Source organism: Peromyscus californicus, unplaced genomic scaffold (assembly GCF_007827085.1).
Source record: "Peromyscus californicus insignis strain IS unplaced genomic scaffold, ASM782708v3 Scaffold_2__1_contigs__length_46816999, whole genome shotgun sequence".
Taxonomy (NCBI): domain Eukaryota; kingdom Metazoa; phylum Chordata; class Mammalia; order Rodentia; family Cricetidae; genus Peromyscus; species Peromyscus californicus.
The window spans coordinates 33,834,220-33,854,319 of NW_026294540.1; the positions used below are offsets into that span (position 1 = coordinate 33,834,220).

The 20,100-nt window shown below is 55.5% G+C and overlaps 1 protein-coding gene and 1 long non-coding RNA gene across 6 annotated transcripts in view; one reads left to right on the top strand and one right to left on the bottom strand.

Annotated features, from left to right (window-relative positions):
• Nucleotides 1-12,261, bottom strand: part of Elfn1 (extracellular leucine rich repeat and fibronectin type III domain containing 1) — a 63,351-nt gene extending 51,090 nt beyond the window's left edge. The window contains exon 1 of one of the 4 annotated variants that reach the window (XM_052754239.1): nucleotides 12,148-12,261. The gene's annotated coding sequence lies outside the window, so the exon portion shown is untranslated. Of the gene's footprint in view, nucleotides 1-8,314; nucleotides 8,479-8,983; nucleotides 9,160-9,277; nucleotides 9,299-12,147 lie in introns of those variants that run through there. The other 3 variants (XM_052754242.1, XM_052754241.1, XM_052754238.1) reach the window with 3 other exon arrangements.
• Nucleotides 11,499-20,100, top strand: part of LOC128120361 (uncharacterized) — a 37,117-nt gene continuing 28,515 nt past the window's right edge. The window contains exon 1 of one of the 2 annotated variants that reach the window (XR_008221851.1): nucleotides 11,499-11,867. This is a non-coding gene — a long non-coding RNA (uncharacterized LOC128120361). Of the gene's footprint in view, nucleotides 11,868-12,279; nucleotides 12,616-20,100 lie in introns of those variants that run through there. The other variant, XR_008221850.1, reaches the window with a different exon arrangement.

Genomic DNA, 20,100 nt, shown 5'->3' on the forward strand with positions numbered 1-20,100 from the left:
CCCTAGCCAGCCCCGCCTCATGAATGCCCAGGGCTGGGAGTTTGCCCTTCCTGAGGCCAGGACTTCCTGCGTGGCCATCAGCTCACCAGGTTTCACTCACAGCAGAAGGTTTCCTTTGACCATGGGGACCTTGCCCCAAATCCAACTCACACTCCTGTCCCTTTGGTGACCTGCCTTGGACACACCTCCGACTCAAGGGTGTCTTGACACAGTCACAGATTCAGAGGGACCAGGGCTTAAAGGCTCTCCCACACAGCATGTAGAGCACAGGGCACAGGCTCAGAGGGAGACATCGACTCGGGAGGAGTAGGGAGAAGCGGCTTGTCTTTGACATTCGTCCTGGCTGCCGCGCACCATGTATGACGTACGCAGGTGCCTACAAGCTCACTGCTGCTCCTTGACCACGGCCCTATCTCCACCTGTCCCTCCCAGGGAGAGCATGGGGAATCCAACCCAAGGACCTCAGCAGGGACCTAGGGATCCACTAACCCAATGTCTTCCTCTCCGCCTCACTCACCCCTCATTCCCAAATGTACAGTCACTTGTACCCGACACTGGCCAACCTCCCTGAGCCACTCAGCTGGGGAGGCATGATGGAGCAGGAGGGTGCCTCAGAGACCGCAAGGGGTGCATGGGGCAGGGGCATGGGAGGAAAGCTGGGTGACTAAGACCACACACACACAATTGGGTGTTCGAGGCTGAGGTGGGGACAAAGCCTTGACTGGGGGGCTGGGCTGTGCGTTCAGCACCTCCTGAGCCTGTCATGAGCAGGTAGGGACAGCCTGTGAGTAATGATGTAGACCTAGGGGCTGTACGGCAGGCAGTTGGATGCTACTAGAGTAACCCTCCATTCACTGTGAGCCAGATTGAGCCGGCTGTGGCAGGATTGGAACAGAGGGTCCCATCTGGGCACAGGGCTGTTACTCTGGCCTTCTGGGTGGGGGGAGGGGGCAGTGAGCCCTTGTGTGCACCTGGCCAGGCTTGCCTGCACATTGTGTGAATGTGTGTGTGTGTGTGTGAGAGAGAGAGAGAGAGACAGACAGACAGAGACAGACGGACAGAGAGGCCAGAGGTCAATCTTGGTCCGCAGGTGCGATTCATCCTGTTTGTTGAGACATGGTCTCTCACTGAACTGAAGCCCACCACATAGGCGAGGCGCCAAGGATCCTCCCATCTCCATCTCCCCAGTTCTGGATTACAAGGCAGGGTCCGCCACACCCAGCTCCCTCCAAGGATTCTGGGCATGGAGCTCAGGTCCTCATGCACTCGCAGCAGCCTCTTTATAGACCAGTGGTTCTCAAACTGTGGGTCATGATCCCTTTGGGGTTGAAAGTCTTTCACAGGGGTCATGCCTAAGACCATCAGAAAACACAGATACTTAAATTACGATTCATAACAGTAGCAAAAATCGAGTTACAAAGTAGCAACAAAAATAATTTCGTGGTTGGGGGTCACCACAACATGAGAAATTGTACTAAAGGGTCTCGGCATCAGGAAGGCTGAGAACCGCGGCTCTAGACTGAACCGTCTTTCCAGTCCCGACACCCTGGCTTTCTGACAAGCTGTTTTTCTAAAACGCCATCCCTGGTGAAGCGCATCCCTCAGATCTAACATGTCCTTGCTCTGTGGGGACACCAGACGGAGAAAACCAAAACAAGCCCAGATGTCTGTCAGGCGGCGGCGAACACCTCAGAGGCCTGTCTCTTCCCTGAGCTCCCAGGACAGAGGAGCCAGGCAGCACTCAGACCCAACAGGTGAGATTCACCCTCCAGCTTCCACTTGCTCCGCGGGATTTGAGAAAAGGAAAAGGCCCATGTTCACGTTACAGAACCTGAACTGTCAACGTGGCTCCTGCCCGCCCACATGTCTGCATGTCCTGTGACCCTGTCTCCAAGACAGATGCCGGTTCCTAATAATGTGCACCCCAGGCACAACTGACCCCAGCACCCACAGGAATCCTGGGGGGGCACATGTACCCCGTTTCCATCTATGAAGCATTAATGGACATCGAAAGAAGTGAGATTCACTTTCCAAAGTCTTGTTCGCCACAGGTGTGCCCCTTATTTCCTAACACACACACACACACACACACACACACACACACACACACACACACACACAGAGAGAGAGAGAGAGAGAGACAGAGAGAGAGGAAAGGTTTTGCTTTATAGAACATTTATAGAACGTGGCTCCAATTTAAGAAAATTACATTGCATTTATTGGAGGGGGTGGGGCGTGTGCATCTCCTTCCATCATGTTGGTCCTGGAGACTGAACTCAGTGCCTCAGGCTTGGCAGCAGGTGCCTCTACCCACTGAGCCACCTTGCTGGCCCAGCTCCAACTACTCAAGCAATGTCAAAAGAGAACTCAGTTTCTCCATGTCAGCCCAGATCATGAGACCCTCAAGAATCTCATTCCTGCTGGTACTTCGAACAAACATCTTCACCGCAGGGCATGGGAAGAGCTTCTTATCTGTTTGCTCACTTTGAAACAAGGTCCCTCTTTGCATCCCAGGCTACCTTTGGATTTACAAGCCTCCTGCCTCAGCCTCCTCAGCATCACCGAGACTGGTTCAGAGAGGCTGGTCTCCAGGATGCTACAAATTTCCAGAAGTTTCCCTGAGCTATGAGAACAACAATGACCTCTTCCCATGAACTTCAGCCTGGGGTCAGCCGGAACCCTGTGGCCTTCTCTTTTGACTTTTTAGCCTGTTTGCTCGTCCATGCTGGCCTTGCTGGTCCTCTGACAGTCCAGCCTGTGGCCATAGCAGGGCCTCAGTTCTTCTTCCTCCTCCTCCCTCGGCACCCTCTCTCTTTACATTCTTACCCCCACAGGACACAGAAGCGCCCCCACCCAGGATGTCAGGGCCCCACAGAAGAGAGCACCAAATGCAGGGAACTATTCCAGAGGTACGGCAGCCTTGCCTCTTCTATATAGACACACTGTGAGGGTCCAGCCAAACCTAGGCGGAAGTCGTGGCTCAAAGGAGGGGAAGGGACCCAATCCGGCCACACCCCACATCAAAGGCTTACAATCTCAGCCCCCTGCCCTGGAGCAGAGCACACCAATCCACCCCACCACCACCACCATCACCACACACACACACACACACACACACACACACACACACACACACACACACACATACACACACAATGCTTTCAGTCTTCTGTGTCACCCGATGCCTCAAACCCACTTGACAAATTAAAACCTGGAGGTACAAAGAGGAGGGCTTTACTCCCAGGTCACATGGCTGATAAGGGATCACCCTTGAACTGCAACCCACCCCTCTCAGAGGCTCCTGGTTGAGGGATCAGCAGTGGCTCTGATGTCAATGTCCCATGAGAGAAACACTGGATGGGGGGGGGTGGTTAGGTGTACCACTCTCCTGGGGTCCCAAAAAGCCAGGAGTTAAGGACTTTGGGGGATCATAGCTCTTTCAGGGATAGCATCCAGGGTACCCTGATGCTGCTAGGCACTAGAAAGGCCCCTAAAATATCCACCTCACATGAGACAGGAACCAAGATCTAGCACTTTACCAGGCAGGTCAGGAGCTCCCAGTCCATCAGCTGGTGCCCTTCCCGGCTCAAGGCTCTGACCTCCCAAGGAACATACCTGAGAAGCCTCTGGCATCTGTGCTGTGGGCACAGTGAGAACTCTGACCTGAGATCCTTTGCCAGAAGAAAGCACTACAGAAATGCATGGCCGTCACTGACTCCATCCAGAAGGGCATGGCTGACCACAGAGTCCACTCTTTAGCACTCACTGTGTACCCTGGAAGGGTCTACAGTCCCTCCAGACACAATCCTCATCCCTGCACCCCCACCTGACCAGCCAGGGCTGCCTTCATCCCTGAATGTGTGCCTGTGTGTTGGGACTATGTGGCAGCCCATACGAGCTTCCGTGTTTACTAAACCAGAGGAAGTTAATGACTAAGAGTTGCCGGGGTTTGATCCTACTGAAAATAAAACTGGGATTTGTCGGTAAACACAGCGAGTCTCAGGCTGTCAATCATTTCCCCGGGGTTCCCATGATAGGCACAATTCTGTCTGGACCCAATAGCTTCCAAGGTAGGGGTGTTATTGGGGGGGGGAGGTGTTGCCTGTTGTGGGGATGGGCTCTCTGAGCCTCAGTTGTCCTGTCAGCATTGACTGCACCAGTGAAAAGCTCTCACGGAGGTGTGATCAGCTGGGGCAAAGGGGAGACATGTGCCCCTGAGGCCAGAGGGTTCTGGGGGACACCACAGGCAGTGAGACCTCACCTCCATGATGGAGACCTACGGGCAGGGGCGGAGTTCCCATCTGCAAGCCTGGGAATCTGGCTGTGTTCGTGTTGAGGGGAGAAGTCAGGTGTGGGGGTGAGCGTGGTCTGAGTGTGGTCTGAGCGTTCTGTCTGCTCTGACCTAGATTGCCATGGCAACAGTCCGATCTGGGCCTCAATTTACCCATCTGTCATGTGGAAGGGTTGCTTTGAAAGTGGAGCTGAGCTGCCAGGCTGGGTTGATGGAAGTTTCTGGGCCAGCTCATGCCTTCCCACCCTCATTTTTTTTCTGAATTTCAGCTTCTTTGGGGGACACCAAGGCCTTGTAGATGGACCTGGCCCTGCCTGTGCCCCAGAATCTCTTCTAATTGTCTCTTCCTGTGACTGGAGTCCATGTCTGGGGCTGGCACAGGGAGACTCTTGTGGCAGAAACTGCAGGAGACAGCAGATATTAGAAGACCACATCGGAGGGTATGCTAGCACTCTCCAACGCCTGGCTAAGGCCATGCCTGCCCATCCCTTAAGGACCTGGAGACCCTCTTCTGCAAGCCACACCCCTCCATATTGGGGGCATAAAAGCATGGAACTGTCTCACAAGAGAGGGGACCCTAAGAGACAGGTCACAGTGGTGGGGACCAGAGGGAGGTCAAATCATCAAGACAGGTCCCCACCGAAGACCACTGCCTCTGAACCTTTGCCAAATGGATTGGAGAGAGGGCTGTGGGGCAGTGGTCCCAGTGCTGGTGAGTGGAGCCAACCATGACTGTTTTCCTCTCATCCTAAGCCCAGAAGGAGCTGGGAACTGAGACCCCCACCCATTCTGTACTTGCCTAAGGAGGACTAGGCTTCCTATCTCTTTCTAGTACTGAGGTCCTGGCCCAGTAGGGCAGCCCCGCATCGAGGAGGTAGATCTCGGCCTCCAGGGGTTTAAGTCCTACAGCTCATGACTCCTGATCTTGGATGGTCCTAGACCTTTCTGGAAAATGGGACCGTATCAGTTGATCTCCATTAGAAGGAACGACATTGACTGAGTCCGTCTCCCTCTGTCTGCGCCACAGCCTCATTCCCAGGCTCGGAGGTCAGTCCCTGCGCACTGAGGTGGCTGGGAGTCCCAGGCTGGCCCTCAACTCCTGCCTTCCTCTCCCCTCCAGGAAGCTGGCCTACAGCCTCGGGGGACAGAGTAGGGTCCATAGAGTCAGATGCCCAGATAGGAATGCAGAGGGGTACCACAAGGCCATGAGGAGCACCCCACTCCTTGCTCATCTCCAGCACAGATGCAAGAGAAAAACAGGTGAGCAGCCTGAGCAAATGACTACTCCTCCCAACCCAGCTTGCTGTGCAACTCTGGGCACCATCCTAAGCCTCTCTGGGCCTCCTCTCCTCATGTGAACTTTAGGAATGGATAATGCCCAAGTTCCACGCAGGGGACACCTGTCATCAGTCACTCCAACAAAGACTTCACTCAAGGCCAGGTGACATTCTATGCGTTGTTGGGAGAAATTAAATCCAGGACAGATAACAAAAGAAGAACAGTGGAGGGGTATGTGACAAGTGTATCCAGTGTCTGATGGTACACCATCATCTCATCCAAGTTTACACCCGGAAATTTATGGCCCCATTGCTGGTTCGGGAGATCTGTCTCCTGCCTGTCAATGTGGTGGCATCCTTTTCATGTCACTCCTTCTGTCCCTATCTATCTGCCACCCACCCCGATGGCTACAAGACTTAGCCCCTTTCAGCTGAGAAATATGTACCCACGGGGCCAGGGCCTCTCTGCTCATAAATATCCGGGAAGCTACAGTAACTGTGTATTGCTACTTAGAGTTGGGTCTCCTACAGATGGGAACTGGTTCCTCAGGGGGTAGGACAGTGACTGGCAGGATCTGAGAAAGACTTCCTGGGTGTTAAGGAAACTTCCCTAGAATCTAGCGCTGGTATCTAGACACTGGAGACCAGCAAGGGACGCAGGGGGAGAGAGAGGCTCTACTGTGTTGTCTGGTCCAACTCTGTCAGAATTTTAGTTCCACTAACCGGAGTGTGGTCTGAAGAGTATGAGTCCAAGGACTTAACATTCCATGATTCAAATGGCAGGGTTGAACTAAGGTCCCTGGCTTGGGAATTTCCAGGGGTCCTCAACCACCTGGGTTTTTTTTGGGGGGGGGGGAGGGAGAAATGTCTAGCAGATTCCCCAACCAATGTGTAGGAAACCCACGGCCACGACACTTTGGGGAAATCGGTGCTTTCTGGAGAGGGGAGGGTCTGATAGGACCGCCTGCTCATCTCCTGGGGTCAGAGCTCCCTGCTCTTTCTCCCCACTCCCTCAGGCCTCAGAGTGGGGGCTCGGCGAAGGTGCCCAGCCCAGCTTTTCTCAGTCAGCAGACAGCCTGCACTGGCCTGCTGTATCATGCCGAGTGACACACACACCCAGAAGGCTAGGCACCACGGCCCGGGGGGGGGGGGCGCACTAACCCTTAGGGAGCAGAGAAAAGAACATAGCAACAGACCTTTCTCACCTGGAGACCCCAAGGACTTCTGCTGGGCAGAATGGGGGACTTCAGACCGTCTTCAACCTGCCTGGACCTCTGAGGGTCCAGGAAAGTAAAAGATGAAGCTGTGAGGTCCCAGCCCCCTGAATCCAGAGGGAGAAGAAGAAGAGGGGTATTCTCTTACACCACCCTCAGCCATCTGGACTTTAACCCTCCACCTTTGGTGACTTGGGACATGTAGATGGGGTGGGACTTAAGTATCTGTCCCTTCGACACTTGTTCGATTACAAGGTGACAGCTGAGGAGGCCAGGGGAGGCACAAGAGATGCGGTTATTTTGGGCTTTTCAGTGACATAACTCCAATTTGATCATTGCCTCTTGAGGTTGGGGGGTGGCTCCTTTAGAACGTGTCTGTAGGAGAGATTAGGAAGAGGGCTTGCTTTTTATACCTGCTCCCAGCTCTGACACCTTCCAGAACTCCCATCCCCAAAGACCCCAGGCTTTCCTGAGAGTACTTCTCTCATAGCCCTCACAAACCAGCACAGGGTGGTGAGGGTCAGGTACACACCCAACAGCTCCATCTGGGTTCTGCACTCCTTGGTTCCCTCTGCCCCAGGCTGGAGAAAACAACTCCCCACATCCATCTTCGGTTAACCCTTCACTTCTCTGAAAGTATCATCCTATCCCCATTTTACGGATAGGAAAACTGAGGCTCAGCGATGTCATCTGACTCAAGGTCGCCCAACCTCTACCTGGAAGAGCATAATTTTGATCTCAGATGTTGTCGGGTTCTGGAGGGGGCGGTGGTGGTATGAGCGTGGCTGTAAACACAACCTGAGACACCCTCTGGCCCCAGTTTAACGGACAAGCTGGTTAGGAATGGTGAGAGATCAGGTTCCCAGGCTTCTCACCCCAACCCCTAGATGGATGGCCATGAGGACAGCTCCAAGTTTGTGGGGAGGGGTTCACCAAGTTTCTAGTAAAGTCCTCAACTCCCACGCCAGGGTTTTGACCCACTGGTTTCGATACAGTGGCCGAACAGTCCCCAGGTGCCCTGCCAATAGGTTCTCCAACCGTGGGAAGGATGGCAGACAGAGTAGGGATGTTGATACCGGCTGGATGGGGGTCAGGGACTCGGGAGAGGAGGTGCGTGGACAGTGTGGAGGTTTCCAGGCAGGGCAGCGGCTGTGGAGGGTCGTTGGCACTGGGGAGCAGGTTTGGGTGCAAGCAGCGAAGCATAGTGCTGGGGAAGGGGCTGTTCATCTGGAGGTTGAAGGCTGCGGCAGTGACTCTAAGGCGACATCCGTACCCCTAGTCTCTGGCTCTGCGGGACTGAACCGGCTCGGATTCCTCTACAGCCAAGTTGCTACAACTTTACGGGCTGCACCGCTCCGGGTTCGTGCGCGGGGCCTAAGGCGCAGCCAGAGGGTCAGGGGCGCACTCTGCGCGTTGGCGTGAGAGAAGCGCAATGTCGCCAGCCGGTCGCCCGCGGAGTGGCCAGGGTCCCACGGGCCCAAGCTCGGCTTCGGGCCACGCTGCGACGCAAGATCCCCGAGCTTCACGCTTACCTGCCCGGCCCGGCTCGTCCGGCGTTCCGGGGCTGCACCCGCCACCGCCACCACCGCTGCCGCCTCGCCTCCGTCCTTCAAGCTCTAAGTTCGCTCTCGGATTGAAATTCCTCCCCAGCTTCGCCCATCGATCTGCGCGCGTGCCCCGCCCCTCGCCGCGCGGCCTGGGAGGGGGGTTCGAGGGGGGGCGCTGGTTCCCGCCGCCCGCCCTCCTTCCCCTCCCCCGCCCGCCCTCGCCACCAGTCGGCTCCCTCCACCCGCTCCGCCGGCGCTCAGTCCGGCTGCGAGAGCCGCGCGCCCTCCCTCCTCCCCGCCTCCCGGTCCCCTCTGCGCTGCCGGCTTGTATCGCCCTCAGGATCCGGCTCATGGGAGCTGGGGATCGAGGAGGAAACTGCGGGGGAGGGGGGCACCTGACCGTCCCTCCTGCACGTCTAAGTAGGAGGGGGCATCTGCTGCCTCAGCAGGGGCCTCGCGCGACCCCATCACCACCAACACACCAAGACCTTGTCAGGAGCCAGGTCTTCCGGTGTAACTGGCCCAGATCCCAGACAGCTGGGACCTAGGGACGCAGAACGACACTCCTGGCTCTGACCCCCATCCTTCACTCGCTCACCCCAACCTCTGAGAGGACTTCAAGGGCTCTCCAGCACCCCCTCCAGCTTAGCCTACCATTCCCGATGTGCGCCTGCTTGTGAGGAAGCCCCAGGAGAGAAACCGAGTCAGGAGAGGCTTGCCCCAGGTCACCAGGCCCAAGAAGACCCCTAGCTAGGCTCGGAGCCCTACAGACTCCTCCTCACTCTGGCCAGGACACTGAAGACAGCGTCCTGGATAAGTCCTGTTGGCAGCCCCACCGGTGCCTCCGGCAGATCTCTTCTCCCCACACAGCCCATCTCGTCCCCACGCGGCGCCCCCTCCCCATTTCCTGTCCCCCGCCCGCCCGCTCCTGATTCCCGGCCTCAGTACCCCCTGCACGCTCTCTCCGCTCCTCCTCTCCTCGCCAGCAGCTGGGCAATTCACCGAGCATACAAAAGAGTTGACTCAATTCAGTGGCTGAGCAAATCAAGATAAATCCTATAGTGTGTGGGGACCGAAGAAGGAAAGTGAATGAACGCCCACAGCACCATCCAGTCATGTGTATGGACTGGCCCTGCTCTGGGGGTAACAGGGCTGGGCTCCCTCCTGGCCTGGGCACCTACAGGAGCTGGAAGTGGGGTGGTGGGCTCTTAGCTATCTTCCCCGTGCCAGGCCTTCAAGCACTGAATGAACTTGGAAATTGAGGGCAGGGCTCCTAGGAAGGGATACCCAATGTGGGCAAAGACTGTGTCTTAGAACTGTGCAACCAATATGATCAGGTTAGATCTGAGAGGGCAGCAGGACCCTTGGGCCATCGGAGATGTACGTAGTTTCCCAGGCCTGGCCTCCTGTCATGGCCGGGTCCCAGGCTAAGCACATCAAATAGATAAATACTGCTAACCTGAATGTTCTAGGCTATGGCCCATGGTCCTGGGATGGGAGGTGTGGGACACCTTTTCCTCACAGCTGTATCTAAAAGGGGTTCCCATCAGCTGATCTCCAAGGACAAGATTGTGTCTGGGGCCTCCCAATCACTCTTGGGTGGTATTCTGGGGCTGGCCAATTCTGTGCAGGGGAATAGGAGGGGCCTGCCACCAGTTTCCCGAGGTAAACTCCGAGAGGGGGCAGACTCTCCACATCTCTAGGGTTCCCCCTGACCTGCCTTAGCCCAAATTGTGATAACCAAGAGATTTAGGATGAGTGTGGCTTGTGTACCAGCCACTGTGTTATTACGTGCCCCCAGGTTCACTCAACTGAACTTTGCCTCTCTGATCCCTTCAACAAAGAACAAGCAAGCTGAGGTCCAGGTCCCCAGAGCGCCCTTGACCAGTACAGCCCCACCCTCCAGGCTTCAACAAGGGTCAACAGTCTGCAGGAGAGGGGGAAAATCCCAGGAGGTCAGCTTGGGGGAACATTGATAGTCGTCCTTCCGTGGATGGGTCCCCCAAAGCATCCATTATTGGAGCTTCTAGCTGGAGCGGGTGGGGGGGGGGGTGTGGGGGTGGTAGTAAGATGGTCAGGTCTTCCAGGCTATGTCCCCCAATCTCCAAGCTGCTCTGCTGGTTGTAACCAAGATCCGGGAGTCCCATGGGGCCACCCCTCCCCCGGGACCGGACAGATCGGCCGTTTGCTTGTAAGCCATTAATTCTATCACAGAGACGCCGGCGCCGCCACGCGAGGACATCTGTCAGGGACCCATCGCTGTACTCCACGCCCCCTGCCGCTCCCCAGACCCAGAGCAGCGGAAAAGATGCGCCACCTCAGCTCTCCAAGCTCTAAGGTTGTTGAAGCGGGCTCGGAAGCCGTGAACCCAAAGGGGGCGGGGCCGCGGCACCCTTGGGACAAAGAGTCCCCAGCTGTTAGGGGTCTGGGCTCTGCAACCTCTCATCCCAGACAGGAAGAAGTGCCCAACTCCCTTGTTCCCAAATGCTAGAGCCCACCCAGGTTCTGACCTGAAATTTTGGGTGAGGTGGGGAGGGGGCACAGAATCCTTCTGATACCTCAGGGTGTGGGAAGGAGACACTGGCGGGGGTGGGGGGCGCAAGAAGACACTGGCTCTTCCCCTCACAGGGAACGAAGTACTTTCTTTCCCCCAAACCCTTTCAGGAGCTTCGCAGGCCAGTCTGCTCTCCACAGCCTCTAGGCAGCTGCTGGTGAATGTGTCACGCGTGGGCGATGGGTCGCAAGGACTCGAAACTGGTTGAGGGTGATCCCCATTCATGCCAGGCAGGGTGGCCCTGGGGAGTTCACACCCATAACGAGGGGGGAATTTGGAAAGAGTGCTTTGGTGTCAAGAGATCGGCCTGGGCTCTTGACCCCAGGTGGTTAACAGTCCAGATCCGGCTGTCTGGGAAGAGAAAAGTTAGGTGAGGGGTGATGACACCTCGCCCAGGCCTGAGCGGAGAGTGAAAGGAGAGGGGTGGGCAGGCGATGGAATGGGATCCATGAGAAGTGAGGAGGGTCAGCTTCAAGGCGCAGCCAAACCCAGTCCAGCAGCTTTCCCAATCCCTACAGGCTCCTGTCACAGGCGCCTATTAATAACTAGGAGCCAGGTCCTTCCAGGGAGCTGGACAGAGGCAAGACACCCGACTGGGGTGGGGGCGCGGGTCTCACAATACCAGGGCTCCAGCGACTGGAGATCAATGAGCCACACGCACGAAATCAAAGTCCCCACCACCCACTTTTTCTCCTCCTTGGACTAGGAGTGGAGGTATTCAGACTCGGGGATGCAGCGTCTGGGGCAACTTGGGGCACCACGGCCATCCCGTGCACCTCAGAGCAAAGCGACCCCTCTTCTCCCCCTCCCCCACCTAGACAGCACACTCAGCAAAGTTTCAGGTCCCCGGTGGTGCTCCCTAATCCTAGGGGGGCGGGGGTTCTAAGCTCAGGCTCTCAGATCCGCGGAGTCGGGGAGGGAAGTTTGTCCGGCCGCGGAGCTCGCCGATCGAGAACTTCGGGTGCACCCGCCTAGTGAACGCCAGTGAGTGGGGGGCGCCCTGGAGCCTCGGGCTCAAAGCGCTGCATCCGAAGCCCCCACGGGCTAGGTGGGGACACGGCCCAGATGCGGACACCCAGGGCAGGGCGCGGGGGACTGGGGCGATAGAGGAGATCAGGGCTGTGGGAGCCGTTGGGGACTCCCGCGCCACCCGGGAAGCCGGCGAGAGCGCATCCTCCCCGCCCCTCCCCCTCCAGGGGCGGGGACCTGTAGACCCCGCGTCTGCGGCAAAGGGGACCCCCGCCCGCTGCACACCCCTTCCTACCTGAACCGGGCTGCGGCCCCCAGGTCTGGAGGCTCGGTCGCCGGCTAGCAGAGCGCGCGCGCCCAAGTCCCGGGAGCGCCGCGGCGGCGGCGGCAGCGGCGGCGGCGGCGGCGGCGGTGGCTGCCCCTGCTTCCTCCTCCTCTTCCTCCTCGGGGCTCTGGCTGGCTCCAGACAGACCTCCTCCCCCGCCCGCGCTACCCGCCCCTCCCCGAGTCCGCCTGGCTTGGGGATCGGCCTCTCGCCGGGAGCAGAGAGGAGCCTGCGGGAGCCGGGCTGCGGCGCTCACTGCGTCAAGAGCCGGGGACCGCGCGATCGGAGCAGCCCCGGACCGGCCGGGCAGGCAGGGCGGCCGCGGCGCCGGCGACGCCGAAGGGGCCGGGCGGCTCCGGCTCTCGAGCTCGGGCGCGGGCGCGGCGGCAGCGGCCGCGGCGACGCGAGGCGGTGGTTCATTTTGTGAGCGCGAGGCAGGTCGGACGTGGGAGCCGCACGGGGAGGGGACCTGAGCAGGGGCGGGGGCCGTTGCACGTCGGTCGGTGGCCCGGGGAGGGGGTCAGGGCTCCCCGAGGGGAAGTTGGCTGGAGCTGTAGGGACATCTCAGGACGCCGACACAGCCTCTCCTCCTTTTCGTGGCCCTGCCGGCATCCCCTGCCCGTGCCCCAGGCCACTGAACTGCGCCGTGGAGCCCAAGTCCCCGAGTGTCATGGGGTTGGGACCCTTCCTGGCGATGGGAGGTGGGTTTGAGAAACGGGGATGTGCACGCGCGTACAGTCACGGCTGTGCACACACACGCACCCGCACGAAGCCATGTAGAAGTTGACCCCGAAGTCAGACCCTGTGTAAGCGCGTGTGTCACAGCACCACCCGCAGGGACAGTTGTTTCACCCGGACGGCGGCGGGGGAGGAGAATAGGAGGTGGTACAAGGTTGTCTGGCTCTCGAGATGTAACATCCCCTCTTCCCACCAGTGACTTGTTCCCCCCCTAAGGTCACCGACCCACTTCACAGTCCCTCCCCTCTGTATCACTTGTCACCACCCCCTTGGGCTGAGAGACCCGGAGGCGTGAGATCAGCCTGGCACCTTCCCATTCCCGGAAGGTTCCGAGTGGTGGATTTCCCCTCCCACTAGCCTCTCCCGATTCTCGGGGGATCCAAGTCGCCCCTCTGGGGCTCTGGGCCCCAGGAAGTTCACCCCGCCCCCTTTATCCTTCCCAGAACACTGACAGAACCGGTTGCCTGGTCTCCCACTCCCTACCGCGCCCCTTCCCTAGCCAGTAGCTTTGGCTTTGGGTTGAAATTCAAAATTAAGTTCAAGAGCGCCCTCGCCGGGCTAAGGCCTTGTGCGCAGCTTCCGAGCCTCCGTGCGCTTGCAGAGCTGGAGGACCCCCTTGGGCAGAGCGGATGTGACCCTTTTAGACCCCACCTCCTAGCCAGAGCACCCCAAGAGTCGAGCTCTGGGAAGCATCGCCGACGAAGCCAGGTCGCGGAGGCTAGAGCCGCAGCGCGCGGCTGGGGACCGGGACCCGAGCCCGGGATGCCCATCCTGGTCCTCTGGCCACGCTGCGCCAAGCCTCACACCACTCCCATGCCCAGACGCGACCAGAGGACCAGGATGGGTATCCCCAGGCTCAGGGCCGGTGGCCTATCCTGAGACTCTCCTGTAGGCCATAAACTCCATCCAGCCTGCGGCATCGGCAGGCGGCCCACACTTGGCAGGACCCTAGGCCTCATCCAGCCCATCTTTCATTTGGAACACAGGGGAGTGAAATCCCAGTTGAGGCCGGGGATAGAGGAAGGTCTACACCCCGCCCCTTCCGGTGGATTCTTGGACACAAAGCATTACAGTCAAGGACAGAGCTGTCCCGTCTAGTCTATCCTTGCTCGGGGCACTCAAACCTCAAGAAGAACCAGGTTGAGACTGAAGCCCCAAAGCCCAGGGTCTTAGGGTCTCTCTTGCCAGCTCCCTCAGAGTCTAGCTGTCAGTAACCTAGACAGATAGGACCTCTCCTCCCTCCTCAGCATTCTGGGAGCCATCCCTGCTCTTAGCCGGTACTGTCTGTATGCCCACCCTCAACCCCACCAACACACACAGAGCTCTTTAAGATGTTGGGGGGGGGGAGATCCCATGATGCTTGGCTGGCTAGAATGATGCACACACACCCCCCAAAAAAAGTCAGGCATCCCTCAAGCTGGGAAGGCTGGACCACAAAATTAACCCCAGGCCAGAGCCAAAGGGATGAGGCGGGAGAGAGGCTGGATTCTGAGAGCTTTCTCCCAGTGAGAGCCCTGGCTCTCTCAACTGCGCAGCCCCCCCCCCCCCCACACACGCACACACTCCACGATCCCTCCACCCCTCTCCTATTTGCCTGAACCTTGTCACCAGCAGACACATGGACCCCAGAGCATCCTGCCATGTGGACATGTTGGATAGTGAAACCACACATTTGCAGAGAAGCCTCATACCTAGTGGGCACACCCCATAATTCATCCCCAAGCTCACCCTCATGAAGAACATCGGTTCTGGCAGGAAGTAGAAGGACTCCACACACGCCTCAGGAGCCTCGTTGAGACATTGCGGAGCAGAGCCTGTGAAGCCAGTCACCAAGGCACACCCATTGCACTCTGCTCCCAGATCGCACATTCCCTGGGTCCAGAGGGTGCTCTCAGGGTACCTGGGTACCTGAGCTTATAAACTGACATGGGACTGCAAGCATCATTCTCAAGAATTCAGAAGGGCCAGATGTTTGTACTGTGGTCTATCAGACTGCGTCCCAACAAAGAAAAGAAATCACCCCACCCCACCCCGCTTTGACCTGTTCACCACCTCCTTCCCTTTTCCTCTGCTTCATCAGCTTCCTCTCTTCCTCCTCCATATCCATCTACAGGCTCTTGCTATGTAGCCCAGGCTAGCCTGGGACTCCAGTGCCCTGCCTCAGGCCCCTGAGTGCCAGAACTATAGGTATGTGCCAACAGGCCCAGCTTGCCCTTGACGTTTCTTTATCTGCTCCCACACAGGTTCCTGCACACATCTGCTTATAACCTTCACTCACCCCACACCCCACACAGGCCTCTTTGGCAAGGTTGTCTGTGGACAGAACCAGATGCAGCCATGACAACTGTCCTTCCTGAGATGAGGGTGAAGGGGCAGGCCTAGAACAGATTTAGAAGGATGGGCTCAACTCTCCCACTGGGTACATGTGGAACCCCAAGCTCAGAGCTACCCACATTGATTTCTGCAGGCTCAGCAGAGGCCCAGCCGGGGGAAAATGACTTTACATCCATTGAGTCAGTGAGATCTCATTTCTGTGGAAGGCTGAGAAGTGTAAAGGGACATTTCCACACACCACCAAAGGAAGTGCAGCCTAGAGAAAAATGGTGACAATCCCTCCTATAGCCAGAACTTCACAGTGACAATCCACAACCCCGAGAAGACCCCAAAGCCATATAAGTTTCCTCATATATAAAGAGCTCTTGCAACTCAATAAGAAAAAGGTGATAAAGGCATGGAAAGTGGGAGAGAAAGCAAACAGAAAAGGAGGGCGCGGGGAAGATCTCTCAACAAAAGAGAAGTCATCACACTTAACAAAATGCAAATGAAGCTCGGCATGACTTTTCACTCCCAAGTTGGCAAAGGTTAGACAGTTTCCCAGCTACTCTGAGGCCACAGTACAGGGAAGGAGATGCTCTGGGAACTCCTGAGAGGAGGATGTCAGAATTCCAAAGCCACACACCCTTGGGCCTGGCATTTTCTTCTAGGAATGTGTCCTCTAGATGCTTGTCACGAATTCGAAAAGTGATATATGACTGTGTGCAAGGTTGTTTGCTGAGGCACTCTGTAACAGCAGCAGATCGGAGGTGTCCTAAATACCCACAGATGAGGGAGGGCTTATGTGCCTCACAGCACAGCCAGCAGAGCAGTGCAGCCAACAGAGAGAGACCGGACACTCTGAACCCAGCTCCTCTTATCTATTTACTTATTTTCTTGTGCTGGGGACTGAAGCCAAGGCCTTGCATGTGCTAAACAAACATGCTACTACTGAGCCCTTTTTGGGGGGATTCTAGACAATTATTCTACCACTGAGCCACACCCCAGCCCCTCACTGGGGGATTCTAGGCAGGTGCTCTACCACTGAGCCACACCCCAGCCCCTCACTGGGGATTCTAGGCAGGGGCTCTACCACTGAGCCACACCCCAGCCTCTCACTGGGGGATTCTAGGCAGGGGCTCTACCACTGAGCCACACCCAGCCCCTCACTGGGGGATTCTAGGCAGGTGCTCTACCACTGAGCCACACCCCAGCCCCTCACTGGGGGATTCTAGGCAGGTGCTCTACCACTGAGCCACACCCCAGCCTCTCACTGGGGATTCTAGGCAGGGGCTCTACCACTGAGCCACACCCCAGCCTCTCACTGGGGGATTCTAGGCAGGGGCTCTACCACAGAACACCTCTAGCTACTTTTTACTTTTTATTTTAAGACAAGGTCTCACTAAGTCTAATGTGCAGGCTTTAAACTCACTCTGTAGCCCAGACTGGCCTTGAATTTGCTGTGCTTCTCACTCAGCCTCTCTAGTAGCTGGTCTGACAGGCCTGTACCACCAAGACCCAGGTCTAAGATTTTCTTTAGAGGAGAAAAAATAGCAAGAAGCAAACCAGTATATCTAGTCCGTAATTTTTGCGTTTGTTTACAAAAGACGGGAAGGAAAGGACAGGAATTTTTGCTGTGCACAGGGATTACTTCTCTAGCCATAAGGATCTGTGGCCAGAGTTGGGAGGAAGGAGGGGGTAAAGAGAATTAATTTTTAAAATTATTCTTCAGCCAGGCATGGAGTGCAGATCTTTAATCCCAGCCCTCAGGAGGCAGAGACAGGTGGATCTCTGTGAGTTCAAGGCCAGCCTGGTCTACAGAGGGAGCTTGAGGCCAACCAGAGTGACACAGTGAGACCCTGTCTCAAAAAAAAAATCATCATACTTATTTATATGGACAGCAAAATGCAGACTTCTGTGTCCAGCTGGGAATGCGGTGCTGAGTTTTTTGGTGTGTTTTGTTTCGATTTTGTATAAATTATGCTTACTTATTTGGGGAGGCACCTGCCATGGTGATGTGTAGAGGTCAAGGGCAGCTTGCGGGAGTTGGTTCTTGGCCTGCACTGCGTGGGTCCGGAGGACACCGAACTGGAGTTATCGAGTGTGGCAACAAGCATCTTTAACGGCTGAGCCATCTCACCGCCCCGAGTGCTGGGAGCTCGGACCGTGTGTACAAGCAGGGTCACTTCCACCGTGGTGACCATGCTAAACAGTGTCAGCACCCCCTAAAAATAGAACCGATGTCCCGTGGTGGCTCTACTTCTCATTTGTATGTTGTTCAGGCTTTTCCTCTCATAATAAATGCAAACACAAAAGTGAAAATGAAGACTCCTCGCTGCCCCTTCTCTCTCCTCACCTCTGTGGTAATCAGGGAGAACACCTCCCGCCCCAGTTCGTAGGTGACAAGCCCAAAGTTCATGGGGTGATCCTAACTCCAGCAAGGAGACCTCGTTTCATGTGTACAACTTGAGGGGCTGGGGCTCAGCAGGCAAAAGTGTTTGTCTCCAAACCTGGTGGTTTGAGTTCGATCCCCAAGACCCACAGTGGAAGGAGTGAACCAGTCCCTGAAAGTTGTCCTCTGACTCCACACATACATATGACTATACACACACACAACACACACCACACACACACACCACACACACACACACATGCACACACACTACACCACATACACAGCATTGTGTGACCATACCACCATCTGATTTCAGGACATTCCCCCAACTGAAAAGAAAATCCTGTACAATTATTGCCAACCCCAGAAGACTCATCCACCTGTTTTCTAATTCTGTGGATTTGACTGTTCTGGGTCCTCACTAAGAATGGAATCATTTGCAGTGTGGTCCCCTGTGACTGACTTGTTTAACTGGCCATCATGATTTTTTGAGGCTCACACATGAGAAAGCAAGTATCCGGAGTCCATTCCCTTTCATTGCTGAGTAATACTCCACTGTATGGATATACCACACTTTTTATTCGTCCATGTCATAGGATAGACATTTGAGTGGTTTCTTCTGCTCTGGGCCTCTGATGAGCGAAGGAACGTTGTTATAAAGTTTTGTGTGGACATTTGGTCTCATTTTCCACATATATATACCTAGCCCTTGAGTTGTTGACACCCTTGTGCTCAACCTTCTGAAGAACCCACAACCTTTCCTAGAGAAGCCCTGCATTTTCCACACCTCCACCCTCACACCAACACTTACCTTGTCGTTTGAGATGATGGCCATCCTAGAGGATGTGAAGTACTGTCTCATTATGACCATGATTTGCATTTCCCCCAATGGCTATTGATGTTGAGAATTTTTTTCTGTACGTGCTTGGGAAATTTGCATAAATTCTTTGGATAAATGCATATTCATATTTTTGCCCATTTAAAAATCAGTATATTTATATTATTGTTATTGAGTTGTCAGAATTCTTTACATAGTTTAGACACAAGTCCCTCATTAGGCATATCACTTGCAAGTGTCTTCTCTGTCCCTGTGGATCATTTGTCTGCATGGGCGCTGTCTGCAGCACAGAGAATTTTAATTTTAATGAAGTCCATATTTCTCTTAATCTCTTGAGTTCTTGGTGACACATTTGAGCTCCCTTTGCTTAAGATAAAGTTCTGCTCCTGAAGTTCTTCTCTAAGGCTCTCTCTCTCTCTCATTCTCTCTCTCTCTCTCTGTCTCTCTCTCTCTCTCTCTCTCTCTCTCTCTCTCTCTCTGGTGTGTGTGTGTGTGTGTGTGTGTGTGTGTGTGTGTGTGTGTGTGTGTGTGTGTGTTGTCTGCATGTATATCTAGGCAGCACATGTTCCTGGTGCCCGTAGAGTTCAGGAGAGGGTATCAGATCCCCTGGAACTGGAGTTATAGACAGTTGTGAGCCTCATATGGGTTCTAGGAACTGAAACTAGGTCCAAAACAAGAGCAACAAGTGCTCTTAACCACTGAATCAGCTCTTCAGCCTCCCTGTTTTTACTTATTTAATTACTTACTTATTTGTGTGTGTGTGTGCATGTGCATGTGTGCATTGTGTGTTTGTGCATGTATATGGGTGCATGTGTGCATTGTGCGTGTATGTGTGTGTGTATATTGTGTGTGTGTGTGTAGGACAGAGGTCAACCTTGAACATTGTTCCTCGGGTGCTATTCAGTTTTGTCTTTACTTTTTTGTTTGTTTTTTGAGACAGGGTCTCACTGTGTAGCCCTGGCTATTCTGGAACTCTCTACATAAACCAGGCTGGCCTTGAAATCATAGAAATCCACCTGCCAAGTGCTGGGATTGAAGATAGAGGCCACCACACCCAACCCATCTTATTTTCTGGGAAAAAGTCTCTTACTGGCCAAGTATGCTAGCTGACTGGCCAGCGCTGGGGTGCACGCCACCACACCTTCCCACTTGACAAAGTTCTTGGGATCGAACCCAGATCCTCGTGCTCCTGCAGCACACACTTTGATGACAGAGCTGTCTTGCCAGCTGCATCCACCCAGTCCTCCTGTTGCTTCTTATTTCCAGATAAGGCCTCACTGAGTAGCCAGGCTGAGTAACTAGAATGACAATCCGCATCGCTGCCCGACTTTCCCGTTTGTCATTTCTCACCCTTCACTCAGCAAGTCTTCCCCCAGAGCTGAAGTTTCTATCTGGCTGACACCAGATCCCACAGCCTGCTCCACTGTCCCCTGGTGGCCTTCCCAGCTTCCCTCCTCACCTCAGTCCCTCAGGCCATCGACATCTCCCTGTGTGGATGGATTGCTCACACCAGCACCCTTCACAGCTTAGAAGATAGAGAGCGGGGACCACCATCCTGTCCAACCAAAGTTTGCTTACTGCAAGAAGGTATAAGAAGAGACTGACTGAGAAAGGGAAGCTGTTCCTCTGCCTGGGGCGC